Consider the following 25,123-nt stretch of genomic DNA (forward strand, 5'->3'; position numbering starts at 1 on the left):
TAGGTAAACTCAGATGCCTCTGATGGATTCGAAATAATCAGATATATTTCTGAATTGCTTCCTATGGTATGTAAACATAAGGTTTTGTAAAATAATATGTTTTTCATGCTCTTTTATTGCTACTCTGACCAGACCCTTATCTCACTTATAAAATATATTTTTTTCTCGTCATGCTTATATGGTACAGAAAGAGCTAAGCCCCAGAAATACTGTTAATGAGAGAACAGGACCCAGACAGTCTTGGTTTATAACTTGCAGCAGGGATATCTGCTCTCCTGAGAGCCCAATTCTCCATATCAAGGCATTGCAGAAGTCAAATTAGTAGTCAGCAGGCAGCTTGGGAGCACATATACAAAGCAAAGGAGATCGGATGCTCCTGGGAGAACAAGCGTGGTTTGGCACAAAGCAGATGCTGAAGAAATGTCTCAGGAATAAAACCCAACCAGGTTCCTACCCCACTAGAGAGCAGACACAATATCTTGGCGACCTAGAACCACCAGATACGGCCTCTCTTCTTCAAACAGTCCTGGAGAAATACAAAATATTACGACTTCTTTTCCCTTTTGGATCTTCCAACCCTGCTATTTGACTGCCATGATTGGAAGCTACAAACTGGCCTGCAGAGGAGTTTCTAAAATTGGGAAATCTAAAAATATTTAGAAATTGGGAAACTTCACCTCAAGGTACAAAGTTTCAGCATTTCCAGGAAGATAGGAACATGTGGCAATTCAGGGCTCACATTCCCACCTGGCCTAGGCCTGCGGGGCAGCTGGTCCTTGAGGGGAGAATTTGCTCTTTACGCTCCCCGCCACCCCCTTCGGCCTTGCTACTGATCAGTTCATCACCTTTCAGTGGTCTCCTGCCCCAGTGACACATTCTGGACATTGGGGTTATATTTGGGCATTTTCCAGCCTGCCATCCACAAAACACATACGAAATATCTCTTAGGGTGAGTCACTGTGACAGATATTTTTAATTGATCCTCACTAATTTCATTTTCAAAAGGGGCCTGTTTCTAAATGGAAACTCTTACATACTGATAACTCCCTAATTTGTCTGAAGAATTTAATGACTCGGATCAGAAGGAATTCTGCTTATAGGTGACCAGGGCAAGCTTAAGCCAATTTTGTTTCATAGATGAGCTATGGTAATAATAAATACACAAATAGCTAACCTTTAGTATATACTTACTGTGTGCCAAGTACTATCCTAAGTAATCTCCCTCAATCCTCACAAAGCCTTAGGAGTTAGCACTTCGATTATCCTTATTTTACAGATGAAAAACTGAGGCACAGAAGGTGGGTCAGGAGGGAGGAAGCAATATAGCTAGAATTCAAACCTAGCAGCATGACTTCAAGCCCAGTGTCTTAACCACCTCTCATAACTGCCTCTAATGCAAAGACCCCTCACGAAGGTCAGAAGTTTCAGAAACACTGCCTTAAGTCTCGTAGTGAACTGGGAGGCCCCACAGAGCAACCTGGCTGTGCATTAGACTCACCTGAGGAGCTTTTAAAACCTACCCAAGCTTGGCTGGGCACAGTGGCTCATATGTATAATCCCAGCACTTTGGGAAGGTGGGAGGTGGGAGGATCACCTGAGCCTAGGAGCTCAAGACCAGCCTGGGCAACATAGCGAGACCGCATCTGTACAAAAAATTAGCCAGCTGTGATGGCATGTGCCTACAGTCCCAGCTACTCAGGAGGCTGAGGTGAGAGGATCGCTTGAGCCCAGGAGGTCAAGGCTGCAGTGAGATGTGTTCACACCATTGCACCTCAGCCTGGATGACAGCACGAGACCTTGTCTCAATAAAAAAAAAATTTTTTTTAATTTTTTTAAAAAAGCCCAAGCTTGAAGCAAATACCATAATGGGGTAACATTTGGGAAATCTAATGAAGGGGAAATGAGATATCTTTGTACTATTCTTGCAACATTTCTGTAAGTCTGAAATTATGTCAAAATAAAAAATTAAAAGAAAAAATAATGAATTAAAATAATATTCATTGACCTGGAGGGATTGCTGCAGAAATTATTGTGTTTATAGTAAGATCCAGAAAAGTATATGTTATGTGATCCTGCTTCTGTAAAACAAACATTAACAAAATCTGTCCACACAACCCATTCACGTACACACATACGTCTGTATGTCTTTATGTGATGACAGAATAAAACATGCATGATACATTTTTTAAAAATCCCATAGCCAATCCCCACCAGAGGTTCTTCTCAAATTGTTTAGGAGTAGAACCTGGTCCTGGGTACTTTCTTTGAAAGTTTCCTAGATCAGGGTTCTTAATGTTGCCACACATTTGAATCACCTGGGAAGCTCTGAAACAGCCTGATGGCCAGGTGACAGCCCAGGACAATTAAATCAGACTCACTGGGAATGGAGTCCAGGTAGAGGTGTTTTAAAATTCCCAAGGGGATTCCAATGTACCGCCAAGTTTGAGGACCAGGCAGGGTCCTTGGAGCAGCCAGAGTTGAGAATCACTCCTGAGGAACAAGGGAACTCATGTGTGTAGCCCTACTATGTGATAGGCCTTTGACATCCACTTTAAACCTAGGAATAGCCAGTGAGGTAGGAACTCCCGAGGAAATAGAGGCTGCCCCCAGAGATCAGATAGCCTGCCAGAGGTCACAGAGCTAGGAGAAGGCAGCGCACACTCTAACCCCATCATCCACTGGGCAGTTTGGCAGGAAGCGGGGAGGGCAGTTGTTTTGGGAAGACTTCATTGACTCTCAATCTCTCTTCTCCAAGACCACAGGGGTTGAAATTCATCTAATAGAGATTCTTTCCTTTGGATTCTTCCTTGTAGGAGCTATTAAAAACAGTAACAGGCTGGGCACGGTGGCTCACACCTGTAATCCCAGCACTTTGGGAGACCGAGGCAGATGGATCACAAGGTTAGGAGTTCAAGACCAGCCTGGCCAACATGGTGAAACCTCGTCTCTACTAAAAATACAAAAATTAGCTGAGCATGGTGGCGGATGCCTGTAATTCCAGCTACTCAGGAGGCTAAAGCAGAGAATTGCTCGAACCCGGGAGGCAGAGGTTGTAGTGAGCCGAGATCACACCACTGCACTTCAGCCTGGGTGACACAGTGAGACTCCATCTCAAAATAAATAAATAAATAAAATAAATAGTTGTGAAAGGAGTTGCATGTTAATAGGATCTTGATGTCTGCACAGTGAGTGCTTGATATTTTGAAAGGAGGGGAAAGTCAGAAAGATGCTCAAATGTGGGACAATAATCTGATTAAAGGGGTAGGTCTGATCTTTTGTCATTTTCCTGCTCAAAATCCCTCCGTTCACCAGCCTCATCCCAGGCCTTATTGAAAGTTCCAGGTGTGGCCAGGCATAGTGGCTCACGCCTTTAATCCCAGCATTTTGGGAGGCCGAGGCAGTCAGATCACTTGAGGTCAGGAGTTTGAGACCAGCCTGGCCAACATGGTGAAACCTCGTCTTTACTAAAAATACAAAATTAGCCAGGCAAGGTGGTGGGCACCTGTAATCCCAGCTACTTGGGAGGCCGAGGCAGGAGAATCGCTTGAACTCGGGAGGCAGATGTTGCCGTAAGCAGAGATCATGCCACTGCACTCCAGGCTGGGTGATAGAGTGAGACTCAGCCTCAAAAAAAAAAAAAAAAAAAAAAAAAGAATGTATGATAGCTGATGCTTCAATTGCCCTAGGACGGGTCCTTGGTTTCAATAATCCAAGGGCTTAGCCTCTGTGTTCACCCCCGAGGAGGACCAGAAAAAGTGTCCCCAGTCCTATGCAAGTCAGGAATGTGCCACTGAGAGCCACCTGCAGAGCTGAGACACCCCATAGCTGCTGTAGTTCAAGGGCAAGTGGACGAGAAACAATCTGCCCACCAGAACAGGTGGCCAACAGAGCAGCCTGGCAGTCTTAGTCTGTCTGGGATCTGGGTAGAAGTGAAAAGCATTCAGTGAAAAAATTGTGACAGAGGCCTGCACCACAGCTGCATTTGGGGGTTTCAGTTTGCTGTATCTTAAATGTATCCAAAATACCTAAAATGAAAATTACTGTGAAAAATTGTTCCTGGTCTAAAATAATCCTGGGTAACCCAGAAGAAACAAATGAGAAATGGCTCTGAGGGGATCCACCTTCACTCAAGTCCTCGCAGTATTCCCACAGAAAGCCTCCTGAGTTGAGCTTGTGATTCAGAACTATAGAGAATTGATCAATACAAGGCCACAGTGCACTCATCACACTCAAGAATCAGCAAACTCCCAGCAGGGCTCAACCACCAAGAACTGAAGATAATCCATCAGTCTGATAGAGGTAAGCAAATTTAAAATAATTCAAATATAAAAGAAGGACACAAAACAGACACTATGAAAAGAGAAAAGCATCATGAGAAAGGAATCAAAGAAAGCCTAGAAATGAAAATTACAGTCCCTGGAATTACCATATGCCTTTGAACTATGTAGGGACAAGTTGGAGAACTGAATAGACATGGAGCTGAAAAGGAAATGTTTTTATTCAGAAAGTTCAATAGGAACCCTAGAAATAAAGAAATGTTAATAGAAAATAGACTAAAGAGGTTAGGAGACATGGAGGACATGAGAATACAGCATATTGCTAGTTCCAGAGAAAATAGGGAAGGGGAATAGATACTCCAAGAGATACTGCCTGAGAATTTTGTAGAGTTGAAATGTATCAATCCTCAGTTTGAGGGAGCACAGCAAGTTCTGAACAAGATAAGCCAAATGAATGGATTTTTTCATACTGAATTCTCACACTGCAAATTACAATTTCTTTCTTCTCATTTCTTTCAAAGTGTCAGAAAAAACTCCTTATAATAAAAAAATTAAAATTGTATTTGTTGTAACGTCTAGTTGCTGGGGGTGGGTGTGGTAAAATCATTTATTTGCAGGATTTGGCGTAACAGAAATCTGCAGAAACAGGAGAGTTGGCGCAATGGCTCTTTGGAAGATATCTAGGAGGCTCTCTGTGCCGACCACACCCTTCCTTTCAAATTTATCTTTCGTGCTTCTTTTCTGGAGTTTTGTGTCTGTAGGGTACAGGCAGGAAACAGATGGCCCACTCAAACTGGGAAAGAAGGAAGTTTAAGAAAGAGACTGTTTGAACAGACATGGGCAGGGTGTAGGGAAAACCATGGATGGCGCAGCTCTGGGATCCAGCAATGGTGAGAAGCCATCACCACCCCTGCCAGGAGAGAGCAAGAAGAGGGGATGAGCTGGAACCTAGAGAGCCAGCTGTGTGGAGGGGGTTGAGTGTAGCAAGAGCTGTGGCCCTCTGAAGGGCCCTGCAGCCAGCCTGCATGGCAAGAACCGAACTCCAACAGACATTTGGCCATAGAGTCCTGGTTTGCTCCCATCGTTCTTCCTCAAAAGTACCACAGTTTGGACAATAAATGGGTTGATCGCTCATACAAAGGTGCCTGTTGGTACAGTCCATACAGAAGAGCTTTCTGACAAAGCAAAGCAGGGGAGGTTGGAGAGTGAATTGGGGGTCAGGGGTGCAACGGAAAATATTCAGCATGAACATCTACTGCTCAGTAGTAAATGTCTTTTTGTTTTTTGTTTTTTTGAGACAAGGTCTGGCTCTGTCACCCAGGCTGGAGTGCAGTGGCACGATCTCGGCTCACCGCAACCTCTGCTTCCCGGGCCCGTGACATCCTCCCACTTCAGCCTCCTGAGTAGCTGGAACTACAGGCGTGCACCACCAGGCACAGCTAAGTTTTGTATTTTTTGTAGAGATGTGGTTTTACCATTTGCCCAGGCTGCTCTTGAACTCCTGAGCTCAACTTGACTGAGCCTGCAGCAGTTACTGAATGCCCAAGAGAACAGTGGCGGCAGTGGGGGGTGGCAGGGGCACAGAGGAACAGGGGGATTCTTCTTGACAAGAAACTGTTAGATTCCCTCTTTAGATTTTCACTAAGGCTTGTGGTCACAGGGGTGAATTTAGGCTTCTGAGCCGGGAGACATTGAACCTGCGTGCCTCGGCTGCCTGCCTCCCAAAGTGCTAGGACTACAGGCATGAGTGCTAGGGTTAAAAAGACTGGCTATGTCTTTCTAATTAAACCAGCTTTATTGAGATACAATTCACATACCATAAAATGCACTCTTTTAAAGTGCAAAATTCAGTGAGTTTTAGTATATTCACAGTTGTGCAACTATCACCACAATCAATTTTAGAACATTGTTATCACCCCTCAAACCAACCCGCTGCCTATTAGCAGTCATTCTCCATTTCCACACAACCTCCCTTGTCCCTAGCCCTACATAACCACTAATCTACTCTGTCTCTACGGATTTGCCTATTCTGGACATTTCATGTAAATGAATCATACAATGTGTGGCCTTTAAAAATCTGGTTTGTTTCACTTAGCATAGTGTTCTCAAGGTTTATCCATGCAGTAGTGTGGATTGATACTTTATTTTTTTATGGCTAAACAATATTTCATTGTCTGGTTATATCACATCTTGTTTATTCATCAGTTGATGGATATTTGAGTTGTTTCTACTTCTTGGCTGTTACTTATAAAGGTGCTATGAACACTAAGGTGAGTTTCTGTGTGGGTATGTTTTCAATTCTCTTGGATGTATACCTATAGTGGAATTGCTGAGTTCTGTGGAAAATCTATGTGTATCCTTTTGAGGAACTTACAGAGTGTTTTCCCATAAGTGGTTTTTTATTTCTTATAATTCATAAGGTTTTTTACATCATGAAATAACTGGTAGAGTCATTGTCCATCTATTTGTAACAGTTGACACCATCCATCCACGTGAAAAGATTGGCTGCTGTAAGTTCCCCAAATAGTCATTGGTGGTGTGGTAAATCTCTCCATTCCCTAGATTTGGACACATAGCAGATTTAGCAGATTGTTTATTGAGTCTTCAAATAGCATGATTTTAAAGAGTTTAAAATTCATTTTGGAATAAACCATTGTTTAGATGTTTCTAGCATTAAGACACTTGGGCAAACAAAATCTTATTGTAGTCAATTAATGGTCTGACTATATGTCAGTCTCTTGTAAATTTGGCTAGTAGGAGTCTGTCACTGAGAGCTTAACTCTGGATTTGCTGGCAAAGCCAAGATTCTGTACCTTGCACTGCAAGCTTTGTGTGTATTCTGGTTTGTTTGGAAAACAAAGTATATTAAATGGCACTGGAATTAGGCAGACATTGGGGAAGATGTTGAACACCAGCAGTTTGGCATCTATCGTCTTTGCTCTGTCCACTTTATACATTTAAGTAACCAGGGCGGCTCAGAGCTTCCTCCCCAGAACAACTCTACCAGATTGCCTGCAATTTCAAGAGGTTTTACCTGAGCAGACAGCAGATTTTCTTCTCCTAGGTCTTCAGCTTTTCTTTGAAATCAACAACAGAAACAGCGACATGGGAGACTATTTTTAATGGGGGCAGTGTGTAAGATGGAATGGGCATGGGGTTTGAAGTCATAGAGACTGAAGTTCGAATTCTGGTGTTTCAATGTTTCAGCTGTGTCCATTAGCAAATTACTTGACTGGCCCATCCCATTGCATAAAATACAAAATGTAATGCTCATTTCAAAATCTTGAGAATTAGAGATAATATGGTTACTGAGCTTAGCTTGCAGCAGTTACTGAATGCCCAAGAGAATGGTGGTGGCAGGGGCAGGAGGATTCTTTTTAACAAGAAACTGTTAGGTTTCCTCTCTAGATTCTCACTAAGGAAGGCTTGGTTTGGGCTAATAGGGGTGAATTTAGGCTTCTGAGCCAGGAGACATTTAATCAATTGTTTCAAAGCAGTTCTGTCTTGTTTACTTTTAATAATGGGTTTGTTTACTTTTAATAATAAGAAGGTTGTGAGCAGATGGAGGCTTGTGACCTGGAGTTCAGCAGTAATCTTTCCAGCCACAAGTGGCCAGCGGCCACAGGCAACAAGTGAAAACAGGTTGTGTACAGGGAACCATTTCATTTGCAGGGTGTAATGCTATTTACCTGGGATCCTGTCCAGCAGCTTCAAAGGTGGTGGCAGCCATTTCCCAACTAATGAGCACCACACCTCCTGGCTCCCTGTCCTCAAGGCAGGAAGATGCTGTGATGCACATCAGGAGATGGAGGGAAAAGAAATGACTTGCCCACCTGAGTGGCAGGTGAGTCACATAGCCTCTCTGGGCCTCACTTTCCTCATTTGTAAAATGAGAAGATTGGTCGCTTCCGGGTGATGTCTTCCATATGAGTCTGGCTGACCTGCAGTCCTGGTTTTAAGCTCTCTCTGGGTTCTTTGTCTGTTTTAGATATCTAGACATATATATCTATCTCTGTCTGTATGTGCATGTTTATGTGTTGCAGAAACAGTTGGGAAAAGACATTAAGGAAGGGATAGTGCTGTTGGCTCCAGGCAGTGACTCAAGGAGGCATTCATGGTGAAAGAAGAAAGGCCTTTCTCAGGTGATGCTTCATCTTCCCCCATGTGCTCTGATGCCCCATCCCCGCCTTGATGTGTCTATACATACAAACAGCAGGAAGCCCGTATCACTAGGCAAAGCAGGTGGCCGCCACCCATTCTTCTTCCCAATGGCCACTGGGACAGTTCCTTCCCCCCAAAACTTGTTGTTTATATTTATTTTACCCAAAAGCTATTTTAATATAAACCTGTTGAAATAGGAGAGGGCTTCTCATACCTCCACAGACATGTATTTTCTAGAACAAATTCAAGGCTAATCATAAAATGAAAACAGATTTCCACAAAGTTGTTCTTTATAATCTAAATTTTTTTCTGACAGGCAGCTTAATACTTCAAAGGGCAACCCATTCCTTTATTGGTTATAACTAATTGTTGGAGATTTTCTTTAGTGCGAGTTGAAATTTTTCTTCCTTTGTCAAAGTGAAGGAAGGGCCTTGTATACAACGAAGGGCCTTGTATAAAGGACCTATCATCAAGGTACCATCTCTCTTTAAACTTTGACTCCCAGAGGAGAAATACCTATAGCCACACAATTCATGTACTTTTTAGTCATTGGATCTCTATGACTATTATCATTATAGAAACTATTATAATGTAATAATAATTTGAAAACTGGATTTTAAGGATTCAAATTTAGAAATAGCAGTTCTCTCAAGAGACTCATTCATGAATATGGAAAGATCTTTTATCAAGTAATTCCTCCCAGGGGCTCTTTAAATGGCAGTCTCCTTCATTTTGATTCAATTTGTAGAAATCCCATTTAGATGCATTACTGGACCACCGCATTGTGTAAAGGAAGGTAAATTATGTGTTGGGTAACCATTTGGCTCTCTCTTTCTTCCCAACTTGTGACTAATTGATTTTGCCATTAATTGGGATTTCCCCTGGAGGCCATTTGATCCGTTTGCAGGATGAGCAAGGAGTTGGAGCAGCCCCTCCAGATGGGATGGCTTTCAATAAGCAGACAGTCCAAAGGGGCATCAGAGTGATACAGAAACGATTAATTGAATAACTCACTTGAAAATCATGTGCTGCTTTAAAGACCTGAAAGCTGAGTAAATACCTAAGTAAAGACCATACCGATCAAGTAAGACTCCTTGTTGTAGCCTGGCTGAGAACAATGCCAGGAAAAAAAAGAAATTTAAGAGCATCCCATTAATGGATTCTTCAAAATACTGGAAGCATGATTCCAGGCAATAACATACTATAATCCCGATAATACTCACATTTGCATAACTCTACATAATTTATGAAGCATTTTCACAGATATTGTGCAGATCTCACGCTGACACAGCGGGTGGGTTGGCTGTGAAAGGGCTAAACTGGACTTACATTCCAGGAGCAGAAACAGGCCTGGAGCTGTGGACTTCTCAAAGACACACAACAAGTAAGTGGCAGAATATCACCAGAAGCCAAAACTTCTAATTCTAAATTTCTTAACAACACACAGCACCATCTCCCCAGTGCATCACAGCTAAAACCATCTTACTGGACTCTCTTACCCTGGAGAAGAATGCATACTGACTGAGGACTCTGCTCCATGCCTGGCAAAATATCTGACATTTGAGGACACAGAGGTCCAAGCAAGATTGCTACCTGCCCAAAGCATCTAAGTCCCGGGATACATGCCTGCGTCATTTTCTGATATTTTAAAGCAGTGGATTCCTTTCTATGGGCTGTGAAGAGACAGTCCTCCATGGAATGTGCTAAAGGGGTTCATACATCCTTATGAACCACCAAGCCTTGCGTATTGAGAGACTGAATATACAAATGGACAACGGCCAGACCATATATAAAAGTAGAAGTTGAACCCAAAACCTGGAGAAGCATGGCCAGGAAACCAACCCACTTGTCTATAACTATCAGCCCGGAAAGCCAGCTTACTATAAGTCAGACTTGCAGGAAGCCAGAATTGCTATCCCTAGTAACAAAATAGGAAGCTAAAGGATAACTTCTATAACAATTGACCCACAAAGGCTAGGATTTGATTAATAGCCAACAGCCTTCCTGATTTTTGTCCCTGCTTCCAATTTAGGACCAACCAGAGAAAGTGAGATATGCACCCTAATCAATCACATAGGATGCCCCACTTCTCATTAGCCGCCTCCAGCTTCTCCAGGACAACAGCTTCCAATCAGGGCATGCTGAAGCCTTCCCTTTTTCCCATTTGACAAGTTTTCCCACTCCTCTTCCTGCTTTTGAGTCTCTTTCAGAACAAGGAGTTGGTGGTTGACTGACTCCCTTGCTATAGCAAGCTCAGAATAAATAGCTTTTGCTTTTCTCATTTGGTTTGTCTTTGTTCATTTCCACAGTAAAAATCCAAGAAATAATATGTTTCATTCATACATATACCCTTCTCTTCAAATATTTTTAGCTACTGCTGTGATGTGCAAAACACCAATTCAGTTAGAATGCACAATGCCTATTCTGTGGAATCACTAACACTTCACTTTGTGGTACAATGCATCAACCCCTTGCAGTAAAAGGAAGAAAGCATATTTGTAAGTACTAGTTTTTAAAAATACTAAGTGTAAAAGCAAGTTGCAAACCAGCATTTATATTATTATCCCAAATTGTAGACACAATAACAAATATCATGGTGGCAAAGAAAGCAAGTTCTGGAGCTCGGTTGCTGAGATTTGAACCTTGATCCACCCCTTGCTTAATTGGACCATGTGCAAGTTTGTTTACTGCTCTGTGAGCCTCAGTTTTCTCTTTTGTCAAATGAAATCTAATAATCCTATATCAGGAATGTGATGTGAGGATTAAAAATAATATAGGCAAAATGTAAAGTGCGTGGCAAGTGCTTTGCTCATTGCAATATTAGCTACTAACACTATTGTTATTATACAATATGCAGAAAATGATCCAGAAAATACACAAAAGCAGTTGTCAGTGACATTTATCTCAATGGATGTCATAATGATGGACTCCAACATTCTACATAATACATTTCTGTATTATTTGTATTATTTTTACAAGTATGTGTTAGTTTTATACAGATAAATACAATTTTAAATGGTTAAAGATGGCCTCATATTTAAAAAGCACATTAGGAGCCACTGTGTTAAATTATGCAGTGCAGACACAGAACCAAAAGGCTATGCATGGTGGGAATAGTGAGGCAGAACAAGAACTTTCTAGAAAAGGAGAGAAAGGAGAGATCCTGCGGAGCTAAGCTGGGAACCAGGCTGGGGAGGAGAGGGAATACCTGTCCCCAAGAGCACCTAGCTATGCATGTAAACTAGACATGAGGCTCAATTTTATCTAGAATTTTCCTTCTCTTGTCTCTATATGCTGTCTCCTACTACCCTCTAGCAGTCAACTTTATACCCTATGAGGACTTACAGAAATGGAAGGAGAGGTACTGACTTTGTCTACCACATAAGAGGAGGACAAGGGGAAGCCATCATCCTGACCTTTCTATCTCACCGGGAAATGGGTATCTACCTCTTCGCATTTGTTTACTAAGAAGTGCTATTCAAGTGATTTTTCCTAGAATAATGAAAGGTGTTTCTAGAAGGCTTGCTTTCTCCCCAACACAAAGCAGCAGCCAGGAATTCCTAAATATCAAGCTTTTTAAAAAAAATTCCATTTCACCAGGCAATCCACTATGCACGTGAGAACAGCACCTACTTCATATGCTTGTTGTAAGATGTAATCAGACCATGTACCTAAGCTGTTTACACAGAGGCAGGCACAAGTTAGGCACACCTTGAATATCTGTGTCTTAGTCTGTTTTCTGCTGCTATAACAGAATACCTGAGATGGATTAATTTATAAACAATAGAAGTTTATTTGGCTCACCGTTCCAGAGACTGGAAAGTCTAAGAGCATGGTGCCTGCATCTGGTGAGGGCCCTCATGTTGTGTCATCTCATGGCAGAAGGTGGAAGGCAAGAAAGGGCAACAGTGAGCAAGCAAGAGGAGGCCAGACTCACTTTTATAACAAAGGTACTCTCGAGATAAATAACTCACTCCTGTGATAACAACATTAATCCATTCATGAGGGCAGAGCCCTCTGACCTAATCACCTTTTATTAGGCCCCACCTCCCAAAAACTGTTGCATGGGATTAAGTTTCCAACACATGAAGTTTGGGGACACATGCAAACAATAGCAATTTATAAATATGGACCAAAATTTGTTGAGGACTTAACAGGTGAACCCAAGAGCTACAATGGGGCTCCAGGCACAGTCTTTGCCTTCAATGGGTATATTAGTCTGTTCTCATGCTGCTAATAAAGACATATCCAAGACTGAGTAATTTATAAAGAAAAAGAGATTTAAGTTGGACTCACAGTTCCACATGGCTGGGGAGGCCTCACAATCATGGTGGAAGGTGAAAGAGGAGCAAAGACATGTCTTGTATGGTGGCAGGCAATAGAACGTGTGCAGGGGAACTGCTCTTTATAAAACCATCAGTTCTCATGAGACTTATTCACTATCATGAGAATAGTATGGGAAAAATCTGCCTCCATGATTCAATTACCTCCCACCAGGTCCCTCCCACGACACATGGGGATTATGGGAGCTACAATTCAAGATGAGATTTTGGTGGGGACACAGTCAAACTGTATCAAGGGCATACAGATTGAAGGTGGAAAACTCAGGATAAGGCAACGACAGTATAATGAGGAAGACAGAAATGCTCGTCAAAACCCTACCGGTTTTGTAATCTACTGTCCTAATAATGAAGCGAATGTTCTTCATTTTGCAGCCACCTCTACTCTTCTCTCTTTATTCTATTTTGCCTTTGTTTAAGCAATGAAGCTTAGAAGGCAGGGTTCATAAGTGGGTCAGACTCTTAGGTAATTTTTCCATGTACACAACACAGAAACCAAAGCAGGACCTTGGAATCCATTCAGGATTGTGATGATTAACTTTATGTGTCAACTTAGAGGGTGTTGCTGGATGAGATTAACATTTAAGTTGGTGAACTTTGAGTAAAGGAGATTTCTCTTCGTAATATGGGTGGGCCTCATTCAATTAGTTGAAGATCTGAATAGAAAAAAAGACCAACTTCCCTGAGCAGGAAGGAATTCTCCAGTAGACTGCCTTTGAACTTCATTGGCACCATTGGCTCTCCTGAAACTCCAGCCTGTGGGCCCATGCTGCAGAATCGACTTGCTAGCCTCCAGCCTCCATAATCACATGAGCTAATTTTTTATAATGAAGCTCTATATTTATGTATTACTATAATAAATCTGTTTATATGTATGTAAATCTATACACACACACGCACACGTACATATATATTTACAGAGGTCAATAACTGTGGCCCACAGACCAAATCTGGCCTACCACATGCTTTTGTAAATAAAGTTTTATTGGTAGGGTACACAACAAAGCACATTCATTTACATATTTTCTATGGATATTTTTGAGTTATAACAACAGTTGAGTATTTGTGATACATGGCCTGCAAACCCCTAGCAAGCCTAAAATACCTAGATGTGTGTGTGTGTATATATATGTATATAAATATGTATGTATATATGAAATAATGTATAAATATATTTATACATTTTGTGTGTGTGTGTGTGTATATATACACGCTCATGAAAGAGAAAGAGAAAGAGAGGGATTTACATATATATGTATATATCCCCATTAGTTTTCTTTCTCTGGAGAGCCCTGATGAATACAGGTAGTTTTCTTTTTTCTTTCTTTCTTTTTTTTGGACACGGAGTCTCGCTCTGTTGCCCAGGCTGGAGTGCAGTGGTGCAATCTGGGCTCACTGCAATTCCACTTCCCAGCTTCCCGCCGTTCTCCTGCCTCAGCCTCCAGAGTAGCTGGGACTACAGGCACCCACCACCATGCCCGGCTATTTTTTTTTATTTTTAGTAGAGATGGGATTTCACTGTGTTAGCCAGGATGGTCTTGATCTCCTGACCTCGTGATCCACCCGCCTCGGCCTCCCAAAGTGCTGGGATTATAGGCGTGAGCCACAGCGCCTGGCCAGAATACAGGTATTTTTCTGTCTGCTCTCTCCAGCCGTCACATTGTCATTTGGAAAAGGCTGCCAAATAGGCAACTTTCTCCTTCACTTCCAACTTGCTAAAAAGTCAGTACTGAAAAAATCACGTGCACACTAACTATCTAATGGTTTAGTCCATTACACTGCATCCAATAAATGAACTATTAGGCAGCCAATACAATAATAATTATGAAGGCTGTGTGGAAACATAAGGATTTTTAAAGTTTAACGTGAGGTGAAAGAAAGCAGGAAGAATTGCAAATATAGTTGTAACTGTGTGAAATATGTATTATGTAGACAGATTAGACAGGAATAAAACAAAATGGAAATAGTCCCATTGAGATGACAAAATGATTTATTTATTTAACAAGTATATGTTGAGTATTGTCTATTAAACGCCAGGCACAGTTCTAAGCCTTCAACTTTCTGTCTCTACGGATTTGCCTACTCCTGGCACCACATAGAAACAGAATAATAAAAGCTGAGAGCAGTGGCTCCCAGCACTTTGGGAGGCCGAGTAAAGATATGCGAAGAAACAACTGTAAGATTTTTTTCTCTTTAAAAACTTGCCTAATACCAACTAGGATACTCATAATCTTAAAAATGGACAATTGTAAGTGCTAATGAGGATGCAGAGAAATTGGAACTCTCAGACATTACTGGTAGGAATAAAAATGGTACAGTCTCTTTGGAAAATAACTTAGCAACTCCTCAAAGAGTTAAGCATAGAGTTACTATATGATCCAGCAATTCCAATTCCAGGTATATATCCAAGAAAACTAAAAACATATGTCCACACTAAAACTTATATATGAATGGTCATAGCAGTGGTATTTATAATAGCCAAACATATCCATCAACTGATGAATGAATAAACAAAGTGTTACAACATACAATGGAATATTATTCAACCATAAAAAGGAATAAAGTACTAACCCATGCTACAACATGGATAAACCTTGAAAACATTATGCTAAGTGAAAGGAAAAGGCCAAATATTCTCTTCTTTCCTTCCTTCCTTCTTTCCTTTTCTTCCCTCCCTCCCTCTCTTTCTTTCTTTCTCTCTTTCTCTCTCCCTCTCCTCTCTCTCTCAATTTCTTTTTCTTTCTCTCTCTCTCTCTCTCTCCCCCTCTCCTCTCTCTCTCTCTCTTCTCTCTTCTTTCACAGGGTCTCACTCCCCGAGGCTGGAGTGCAGTGGTGTGGTCTCAGCACACTGCAGCCTTGACCTCCCAGGCTCAAGTGATCCTCCCACCTCAGCCTCCCAAGTAGTTGGGACCACAGGTGTGCACCACCACACCCGGCTAATTTTTTGTGTTTTTTGTAGAGCTGACGTTTTGCCATGTTGCCCAAGCTGGTCTTGAACTCCTAAGCTCAAGCAATCCACCTGCCTTAGATTCCCAAAATGCTGGGAACCACTGCTCCCGGCCTCTATTATTCTATTTCCATGCAATGTCCAGAGTAGGATTCATAGTTACCAGGAGCTACGGAACGGGGAAGGAGAGACTAGGGAGTGCCTGCTAAAGGGCATGGGGTTCTTCTTGGAGGTGATGAAAATTTTCTGGAATTAGTGGTGATACTTGTACAACTCTGTGGCTAACTGTACACTGTGAAAGGGTGAATTTTATGATAATGAATCATATGACAATAAAGCTGTAATTAAAAATGGCCTAATGGTGTTGTTATGTTGCTTTTACAAATAAAATGTGTAATTAATGTTTTTTTAAAAAATAGCCTGCCTGTTTGTTAAGAAGTTTATGTCTTGTTCTTTAATAACAGTGACATGGCCTCAACTTACTTCAGCCAAATTCTAAGGAAACCATCCAGGCAGGTTCCTGGTGTGGGCCAGGAACAATCAAAAGAAGGGGGACAACAGCTTTGTTAGTTCGTTCTTGCACTGTTATAAACACCCGAGGCTGGGTAATTTATAAGGAAAAGAGGTTTCATTAGTTCACAGTTCTGCAGGCTGTACAGGAAGCATGGCGGCATCTACTTCTGAGGAGGCGTCAGGGAGCTTCCAATCAAGGCAGAAGTCAAAGGGGAAGCCAGCACTTCACGTGGCCAGAGCAGGAGGAAGGCAGGTGGGAGGGAGGTACCACACACTTTTTTTTTTTTTTTTTTTTTAAGACAGAGTCGCCCTCTGTTGCCCAGGCTGGAGTGCAGTGGCGCAATCTCGGCTCACTGCAAGCTCCGCCTCCCGGGTTTCCGCCATTCTCCTGCCTCAGCCTCCGGAGTAGCTGAGACTACAGGCGCCCGCCACCACGCCCAGCTAATTTTTTTTTATTTTTAGTAGAGATAGGGGTTTCACCGTGTTAGCCAGGATGGTCTCGATCTCCTGAATTCGTGATCCGCCCGCCTCGGCCTCCCAAAGTGCTGGGATTACAGGGGTGAGCCACTGCGCCCAGCCGGTACCGCAGACTTTTAAACAACCAGATCTCATGAGCAGTCACTCACTATCATGAGAACAGCACCAAGGGGGAGATCCGCCCCCATGATCCAATTACCTCCCACCAGGCCCCACCTCCAACACTGGGGATTACAATTCAAAATGAGTTTGGGGGAGGAACACAGATCCAAACCATAGCACCAGCTATCACTCCCAAGCCAGGATTTCAGAACCACGTAAACCTTTGATTACTTAGGTCAACCCTGAACAGCTTCACACAGAGGGTACAAATTTAGGAACTGAATGATTAATATACACTCACAGTAACCTGGGCCTGAGATTTAACAATAACAACAACAACAACAACAAAGGCTGCTAGTTTTAGAATATTCTAAACACAGTAACCCTGTAAGATAGGTTCTATCACTAGCCTCATTTAACAGGTAGAGGAACTGAGGCCAGGAAAAAGCTAAGTAATTGGCTTAAGGTAGCAAAACTAGCAAGGACTGGAGTTAGGGTATGCCCCGGTCCATTCCACTAGAGCTTGACTTCTTATCCTGGTTGCCATCTGCCTCTGCAAACCCTTGTTCTGCTTGGCCATGATACAGGTGATACTAATGTGTGTGCTACAGTGGCTCATTACTTTTCTATTTTAGTCTGTGGGCCATAGTCCCATGCAGTTGGTTGTGTTTTGAGTAGGTCTCCAGCAGCCTGAGGAAAGAGGCTAGGTCAGAACCCAGGAGACTGGGACCCAGCCCAGATTCTGCCACCAAATGTACATCTAGCTCTCAGATCAGCTCCTCTTAAGTGTTGCCATAATACACAGCTCTGCTCATTCTCAGTGTATTTGTCATTACTTGCTCCAGGTTGGCCTTCTCAGCCCCTCTGACCTGCACTGATAATAATGACAACAGCCACCACAACTAGAACTCACAGAATGGCTCTCTGTTCTGAGTGTTTCATGTGCATTATCTCATGCACGCCTCACGCTGAGCCCACAAGGGGGATGCTATTAGTATTCACATTTTGCAAGTGGGGAAACTGAGGTATGACAGGGTTAAGTAACTTGGCCAACATCATCATGCAGATGGTATGATGGAACCAGGATTCTACAGAGGCAATTTGATGCCAGGTCCAGAATGTGGAGGCTCATGGCTATCACTCTACCTCCTGCAATGTCAACTGCATATGGGCAGAGGTATGGCTGCCTGGTCACCACCAAATCCCCAGCAATTACCTACCTCAAGGCCTACTATGTGACACAAGCCTAAAAGGTATTATGGAATGACTGACTGACTGACTGAATGAATGACTGAGTGGCTTCTATCTAACCTGCACAGGGCCTAACATAACCTCCCATACACACTGGAAGTTAATACTATTTAGTCTCCCTAATTCATTTACTCTGTTTTCTCCTTAGGCCATGGTGATTGTCAACAACCAAAGAGAAAGCCTTCACTATACACAAACAGTCATTCATTTACTCTGCCCCATCAGGCTTTTGTTCGTATATTCCTGATGCCCAGTTGTTTCTCTTGTGAGGTCTGGATGCCCAGTTGAATGAAAAGAAACATTTACACAGGATACAGTGGCTCATACCTGTAATCCCGGCACTTTGGGAGGCTGAGGTGGGAGGATCGCTTGAGCCCTGGTGTTCAAGACCAGCCTGGGCAATGTGGTAAAAACCCCCGTCTCTACAAAATATAGAAAAAATTAGCTAGACCTGCTGGCACTTGCCTGGAGTCCCAACTACATAGGAGGCTAAGGTGGGAGGATCACTTGAGCCCATGAAGTCAAGGCTGCAGTGACTTATAATTGTGCCACCACATACCAGCCTGATGACAGAGCAAGCCCTTGTCTCAAAAAAAAAAAAAAAAAAAAAAAAAAAAAAGGCAAAACATTCACACATTCACCTCACTAGATGCTAGGGAAAAAGAGGGATCATTTGCTTCTTGCCCACCCAGATCTATGCCACAATTTGCTCTTCTTTCCCTTTGAGGGGGTTATTTTTTATTGATATACTCAATCAGTGGCCCTGCCACACATTCTTCCAAAGAGCCATCACCTGCAGGTCCCCTTCACTTGCCCTCTCTCTGGAGCTTGCCCACTTCTCCTTGACACCATTTACAGGAAGCAGTACTGTATTTCCAGCCATGTGGACCGCCGCTCTTTGGAACCCAGCTCCCACACTGGATACCGTGGGGTCCTGTTCGTTGCAGGCAGCTTTTTTTGGGTTGTTCATTTCCACTGCATAGCATTAATAGCTTTTTCAGACCTCTCCTGGGATGTGGACTATTTTGTATTTGTAAGACACCTTTATGGAAATGGCCTCCAGGTTTAAAGTGTCATGTGACCACTTGTTCAGTTGGAGATGACCGTGCCAAGGCCTCATTCATCGGAAAGTGAAAGTGTGTGGCCAGTAAGCGTGACAAGGAGAGTGTCCTTGTAGCACTGGATATCTCTGCAGGACTCGAGTGAGGCTGATTGTATGAAATAATGTCAGGGAAAAAAATAGGTTTTTTTTTTGTTGTATTTTTTACTGATTCGAATGATTGTTCTGCTAGCACTTTAAAGTCGGGTGAAAGAATACAAGGAAAGTTCAATTGTGTGGGGACAGGCTAGGAAAAGAGGAAAGGAAGGAAGTGTTAAGTTTGAAAGCTGGGAGGTTTTGCCCTTCCAAAGCAGTGGCATGGGATCCACCCCAATGCCAAGTTCTCATCCTCATCGTCAGGGTAGCAGGCAGAGAGAGGTTTCCGGAACCATCATTTGAACCCTCACTCTGTGCCGGTCACCCTTTCACTGTCTAATTCTTATAACATTGCTATGAGAAAATGATGATCGACTTATTTTGTAGTTTGAAAAACTGACTCTCGGTGAAATGACATGACTTGGCCAATGCCACACTGTCCAGAGACTGAGCCATTATTTAAACTCAGGATTGTCTGACGCTAGAGCCAGGCTTTCCCCTTTCTGCCACCCACATGCTGGCAACGGAAGGCAATCACATCAGTGACCATGGCAAGAAGGACCTGTTCCGTGTCCTCACTCTGGTAGGCGCTGCTCTTTTGTCACTTACGGTGTTCTCCCAGCTGCTCTTCTTTGGTGTCCAGTAAGTAAAACTGACAAGAAACAGAACAATCTCTTGTAGGAAACTGAATTCTCTATGACATACAAACTTGAAGAAGGATACCTCCGAAGATAGAGTAGCTGATGGATGACACTATAAAAAGAAAGTCCCCTGTAGGGAGGAAGAAAGAGGCCGGAAGGAACTGGCCAGAGGCATGAATCACCCCGGGTGCTTAACCATGAAAAGCCTGAGGAGGCCCCTGTGTTTGTTTCCATGGCTCCCTACCCACCTCGGCAGAACTCATTTCCTCTGTGGCATTCCCCGATGCTTTGAGCGTTCCTCTCACTGCTCTGATATTTGTTGAGTGTTTCCACGCAATGGTATATGGTTAAGATTACGTTCTCATGCCGATAGTAACACAAACATATGCAGTGGCTTAAACAAGACAGGGTTCATTTTTCTGTCATGTAAAGTCTACAGGTTGGCCATGCAGGAAAAGCATGGCGGCTCCTTGGTGTTGTCAGGGACTCTGGCTCCTACTTTCTGCTCTCCTTTCCTTGCTTGCGGCTTCTTTGTTCAAAGTCGCCTCAAACCCTGAAATGGCTCCTGGAGCCCTTCATTGGTTGGAGGAAGGAGGAAAAACAGAAGGGAGGAAAGGGGCCTTTCCCAAATGAATCACCTGCTTTTAAACAGCCTTCCAGGGAATCCCAAATAATGCTTCTCCCTGCTTCTCATTGGCTAGAATTTATTCACATGTCCGTATTTGCCTGGAAAATATAACTGTATTTTGGAGTTTGCTGGGCGGCAATGTGCACATCTAAAATTTTATGGGGACATACTGATGGAAGAATGGTTATTTTAATAGACGGAAGTCAGCAAACTGTGGCCCACGGGCCAAATCTGGTCCACCGCCTGCTTTTGTAAATAAAGTTTTATTGGTAGACAGCCAAGCTCATTCATTTTCATATTTTCTATGGATATTTTTGTGTTACAACAACAGTTAAGTATTTGTGATATGTGGCTTGCAAAGCCTAAAATATGTATTATCTAACACTTCACAGCAAAAGTTTGCTGACTCCTAGAATAGACAAACAGCAGGCCGGGTGCGGTGACTCACGCCTGTAATCCCAGCACTTTGGGAGGCCGAGGCCGGTGGATCACTAGTTCAGGAGATCGAGACCATCCTGGCTAAGAGGGTGAATCCCCGTCTCTACTAAAAATACAAAAAAATTAGCCAGGCCCACGTGGTGGTGGGCACCTGTAGTCCCAGCTACTTGGGAGGCTGGGGCAGGAGAATGGCGTGAACCCAGGAGGCGGAGTTTGCAGTGAGCTGAGATCGTGCCACTGCACTCCAGCCTGGGAGACAGAGCGAGACTCCGTCTCAAAAAAAGAAAAAGAAAAAAGAATAGACAAACAGCAAATAGTAATTTGTGACAAATACCCCACCACCAGGCACTGGGCTGGCACAAAGGTTCACGACTGTTGGTTCCATTCTTAGGTGACTGACAGTCCAGGGGATGAGACAGCCAAATCAAATTCTAGTTACAATATTGTGTGATGAGTGGAACTATTCCATTCTGTTTAGGGTGTTATGGGACCACAGAGGACACCTAAAACAGACTGTAGAGAGGGAGGGTAGACAAGCTTTCTAGATGAGCTTAAAGGATCAGAAGTTAGAAAAGAGAAGAGCAGAAAGAATTCCAAGCAGAGGGGAAAGTATGTGCAAATATTGGAGATGTGAAATAGCAGTCATTATGCATTCATCCCACTGTGTGTCAGAGCAGCCCATGAGCCTGTCTCCTCCAGAGACCACACATCTTTGCCTCCCCCAGGCCTGGCACCCATGTGTGCAGGGCCTCTGCCCTGCAGGGGTCTCCAAACACTTGTCAGCTGCTTACACTGACATCACCTGCAATCCTGTTACAGTAACACCTGTGGGTCCCAATCCACTGACCCACAATTTAGAGTGGGTGGGGATAGAGTGGAGGGACACTGAGTTCCAATTTCAAGCTTAATTATCAACAGATAAAAGCAAGGGCTTTGGATGAAAATCTCAACCACTACTACTTCGTACTTTGTATAAGCTTGGACAAGTTGCTTAACTTTTCTAAGCTTCATTTTTTTTCATCTATAGAAGTGAAGATAGTGTCATGAGCACGTATAAGGTTTCTCAATCTCCATGCTGTGAGCATTGGGGGTTGGATAATTCTGTGCTGTGGAGGGCTGTCCTGTGCAATGCAGGATGTTCAGCAGCATTCGAGGCCTCTACTCAGTAGATGCCAGTAGCAGCCCTGGAGTTATGACGATCAAAACTGTCTCCAGACATTGCCACGTGTCCTTGGGGGAGCAAAATCACCCCTGCTTGAGAACCGATGAGCTAGTAGTAGAATTAAATGAGATAATGTGTTATATGTGTGTTTAGTAAGTGTGAAAACTATTTTTACTGTCCTCATTAGTACTCAGAAAATATTTGAAAGAACAAATGAACTCATGGAAAAAGAATGAAAACCTCACAGAAACTATTTCTGGTTTAGGCTGGCAAACACAGGAAAGGAATTCTTAACTGTGATAAACAAAATGTGCTGTTAAACCCACCTGTTGCAAATCCACATTATGTTAGGAATGTAGGATGAATTACTTTCAAGTGAGCTGCAGGGGACATCTGTTATATTTTTATTTTTTATTTTTTTTGAGATGGAGTTTTGCTCTTGTTGCCCAGGCTGGAGAGCAATGACATGATCTTGGCTCACTGCAACCTCCACCGCCTGGGTTCAAGCGATTCTCCTGCCTCAGCCTCTCCAAGAAGCTGGAACTACAGGTGCACACCATCACACCCGACTAACTTTTGTATTTTTAATAGAGATGGGGTTTCTCCATGTTGGTCAGGCTGGTCTTGAACTCCCAAACTCAGGTGATCCACCTGCCTTGGCTTCCCAAAGCGTTGGGATTACAGGCGTGAGCCACAGTGCCCAGCAGGACATCTGTTATTTTGTTGCCTATTTCTACCTTGCTTGATTTAGGTTTGGGGAAAACACCTACCCCCACTTTCAGCCACGTGCTTTGCGTGAAGCTGACCTCTACGTTGGTCCCAGTGGTGAATCAGTGAATCACTGGAGTAAGGTCCACGTCACCTGGGGAAGTCCATTCCCTGGGCTGCAGTGGTTAGTCTGAGAGAGGAAACAGGCTTGAGCCAAGGTCCAGTCAGAACACCCGAGGTGGTTTTCTTGGTTAACATGAAAATGGAGCTACTCTTTCCCATTGGACTTGAACATGAGTGGTCTTAAGATCTAGACTACACCTGGAAAGTGAGGTCATGTCTGAGAATAAGGCCAACACATGAAGGAGGACAGAATTGAGCAGAGACATGGAAAAAACCTGAATTTTGGTGATTTTGTCTGAATTCTTGTAGTCAACTATGCCTGAAGCCCACCTTATTCCCTAACTGTTCATGTTCTTCAGCTGATGCATTTTATTTCTGCTTAAGTTAGTTTGGGCTGGTTTTTCCATCTCTTGAAACCAGAAGACCCCTGACCAATACTTGATCCTGATGACATTAAGAGTGAAACACTTTATGGCTGTCTTCATGCATTTCTAAAAATAGACTTTGGATCAGTTGGGATGCTTTGGGTGACAAATAATGGAAAACCTAACTCCAAATGGCTAAAGCAATAAGTGAGTTCATTAGCTCATTCTTGAAAATGTCCAAAGTAGTGTGAGCCTCGGGCCTGTGTTCCAGATCTATTTCTCTGTAGCTCTTTTGGCCAAACTGTTCTCACTGTTTTGGCTTTGCCTTTAGCCTGGCTTCCCTGGTAGCACAAATGTGGTAGTGGTTCCAGACCTCACGGGTATGTGCCACCTGGGAAAGAAAGAGGAAGAAGAGTATTCTTAACCGAAAACCATCAAGCAGACGTCCCGGCCTTCACTTTGGTTAGAACAGCTTAGATCACATGTCATTCTTACACCAAGGCAAGCAGGAGGGGATCTCCCTGATTTGTAGCCAGGGCCTGAAGCTGGACCTGGGGGTTGGATCTGTGCCAACCTGAGCTGGGCGCTGCAACATGGTGGGGAGGGCATGGGCAATGGGAGGTGTGCTCACTGCTCACTTTAAAACAAGAAAATAAGAGTAAATGTCAACTAAAATGTCACCTTTAGTGACACTTTTCAGTTTCTTCCATTGAATATCAGCCCTCCTTCTGGGCTCCTTCAGGATTTGCTTGTTTATATAATAGCAATTATATCACAGTTGCTAGAGTTATATTTTTGTTTAACATCTATTCTCTTTGCTAGACAATCTGGGAGTGCCCAAGCCCAACATCTTTTATTTCCTTTAGTATAGCCTCGTACTCAGTAGGGGCTCACTCTTTCTCTTCATTTTTTTATCCAATAAACTTTGTTTCCCCACAAAGCAAGGACAGAGTTTCAAGACCAGCTGACCAAAAGAGTCTAAATAGAGTGTCTGAACTGTATTTCCATGACCAAAGTTTTACTCTCTCCTCCAAACCTACTGGCTGTGTGACCCAGCACAAGTCACTTACCTCTCTAAACCTCAGTTTCCTCAATTATAGAATGGGGATAACAGTACTATCCACCTTACAGAGTTGTTCAGAAAAGTAAAAGAAATAATGTCTATAAAAGTGCTTAGCACAGGGCTAACTCATGGGAAGTGCTCACCAACGTTAGCAGTGGCTCTTTTTTTTTGTCATTGGGTGTGTGTTTGGGCATGTTGGACGAATCTGCCAAGGCTGCAATTTCTTTATCTATGAATGGCAGAAAACAATCTCTACTTTGTGAGGCTGCTGTGAAGAACAAAAAGGAAGGTCTTGGCATGCAGTAGGTGTCGACTAAATGTTAACTCCCAGTCACTTCCCCCGTGCCCATCCCAGCATGGAATAAGAGGGAGACATGCCTTCCATTCCTTCTGTCCCTCCCACAGATGGAAAAGGAGTTTGAGAACCTAAAGGTTTGTTTTATAAATAAGGGTGAAGGATCCCTTATTCGAAATGCTTGGGACCAAAAGTGTTTCAGATTTTGGATTTTAGAATATTTGCGTATACATAACACGATATCTTGGGGATGGGACCCAAGTCTAAACATGAATTTCATTTCTATTTCGTATATACCTTATACACAAAGCCTGAAGGTAATTTTATATAATACTTTAATAATTCTGTGCATGAAACAAAGTTTGTGTACACAGAACCATCAGAAAGCAAAGATGTCACTATCTCAGCCACCCACGTGGACAATCTGTGGTTGTTTG

Source organism: Piliocolobus tephrosceles, chromosome 7, assembly GCF_002776525.5.
Source record: "Piliocolobus tephrosceles isolate RC106 chromosome 7, ASM277652v3, whole genome shotgun sequence".
NCBI lineage: Eukaryota > Metazoa > Chordata > Mammalia > Primates > Cercopithecidae > Piliocolobus > Piliocolobus tephrosceles.